Raw genomic sequence first — 2,388 nt, 5'->3', positions numbered from 1 at the left:
GAAAATATCTCGATATCAACACATCAACGCAGTGAATAGCTGGCGGCCCATCGTGGCGTGGAGGCGGTGCCGTGCAAGGAGGGCTTTCTTCATGGATCCGCGAGGCACCGGGATGCTGCTGCTGCTGCTGCAGTAGCGGGCTGAGGAGGAGAAGGAGGGAGAGGAACAGGAGGGGGAGGAGGAGGAGGGGAGCAGAAAGAAGGCGGTGGCCAGGCAGCTACTGGAAGTCAACCCGGCAGGCTGACTCCTCCTCGGTGAGCACAAACATGTCCTTCCTCCCCTGCTGGATCACAGGAAGCCCGTTGCAGGTGACCTCAAAGGCACGGCTGTAAAAACACATCAACCTGGAAAAAACAGGAAGTGACCCCTCTGACACCGAGACCGGTCACACACAGTAATAAAAAATTAATAAAAAAAAGAAGGAGCATAGAATCCGCTTTTTGTTATGAGCATGGGTTAATGTTTTGGTTATTATAAAATAAATAAAAATAAAATAAAATAGGGTATGTTTAAGGAAAGGAGACAGCTAGCTAACGTCTCTGTCGCTAACGTGAGCTAAATGTAGCTAGCGAACAATACTTACTGATTTTTAAAACGGAAATTAAACCTCTGCTAAAGATATTTAAGTAATACCACATCCGCAAAAACTTTCCACGAGTATATATGTACTGCATTTATGACTGAAACATCAGTAGAAATACAAAATACTTAGCTTGTTAAAGCAGTTACGTCTTTAGCCTACTGGGTGGTTTAACCTGTAACAAAGTATCAGCGGAGGAGCTGCACAGTATCTAATATCTTAATACTGTTCACACAGCAAAAAATAAATAAATAAAATTAAGTAAGGCAGCACAGAACACATTCATTTGCACACAGCTACTAAACATATTATATACAGCTAGCTAGCGTCTCTGTAGATACCGAGTTAGCTAACTAGCTAACATTAGCTAAATGTAGGCCTACTTTTAATTTCATGGTCGTAACTGATTTTAAAAGGGATTTTTTCCCCTTTGCTCAATAATATTACCACATTGTGAAAATATTCCCACAAATATAAGTAGCCTACCGCATTTAAAATTAAGTAGGCTAGAAATTCAGAGGAAACAATTAGCCAGCTTAGCAGTAAACACACAGTAAAATAAATAAATAAATTAGGTTAATCCAGTCAGACTGTTTCTATAAATTTTAAACAAGAATACAGTAGTGCAAAGGAATAAATATTGAATCATTAATGTCATAGAATACGTAACAGAGAATTTATATTTTTATAAATGAAGTGGGTGGATATGTACAGCATGTATACATGTTTATATACATTATATATGCCTACAGCATGCTCACATTTACCGGTATAATTGACAATGGTAATGATAAATTAGTATAGGATATTTTGTGAGGATTCTCAGCAACATTATTTCTAAAAGCACTGGTGTCAGGATTGACTCATAAAAACTTTAAGTAACACGTATATGTTTGAGTTATCTCTACCATATAGGTATAACGTGTTTTAGTGAGCCAGTAAAATTAAACATGAGTGATTCATGGATCTGCTTGTTGAGACAGTATATGTGAGGAAAAGCACAAATGCTGGTGTCGAACTTTGCCCCAGTTAGTCTCTCTCTGAGATAACATAATATCTTCGAGGAGGACTGTGTGGCTTGAGCTATGGACTATAATCAGTGCATGGCATGACTTGATTGGGAGTCTTTGCAGATTGCACACACAGCTATTGGAGGATGAGACAGCTCCCCCCTCAGGGCTATATGGTCCACCCACAGAGAGATGAGATGGTCACTTTAGGCCGCTGGAGAGATCATGACAACTGAGACAAGGCTGTCTGACTGTCTTATGAAACAAAAGGGGATGAGTAAGCAGCACAGTCCACATGAATGGTCGAAATTTGTTATTTCAACCTCACATCAGTTTGGAAAAGAGCTTTGTTGCTGTTAAATTTGACTTATTTAATGGCAACTAATTTCTCTTTTAGTCTGCAAAGGTTATTCTCGATTAATTGTGTCTCAGCAGAATAGACAGCATTTTTTTTTTTGCAAGAACAGCTCATCACGTTCATCTGAGGCATTTTTACTTTCATTACCAAAGTTCGGCGCCAATAAATTTTTTGTGCAATGTCTTCTGTGACTCTGGTGGAGCTTTGTCAAGTCTGAGTTTAGGCATTATTTCATTTTTCTCGGAAAGCCTGTGTTAGTTAAGGAAAAGTATGAGGGTGTTGGGTGAACATCACTTTTTAAAGATGTTGGGAAATTACTAGTTCTAGTAAAGGAAGTTATAAGTTGCATGAGAGGAAGTGTACAGTAGGATTAAGCAATTTTGATTTTGAACTATCAAGATAGTTCAGTCCCTGTTGGATCTGTTTTGTTTTGACCTTTC

Source organism: Pagrus major, chromosome 9 (assembly GCF_040436345.1).
Source record: "Pagrus major chromosome 9, Pma_NU_1.0".
Taxonomy (NCBI): Eukaryota; Metazoa; Chordata; class Actinopteri; order Spariformes; family Sparidae; genus Pagrus; species Pagrus major.
The sequence above is the reverse complement of the archived record's forward strand: the minus strand, read 5'-3'. Positions refer to the sequence as shown.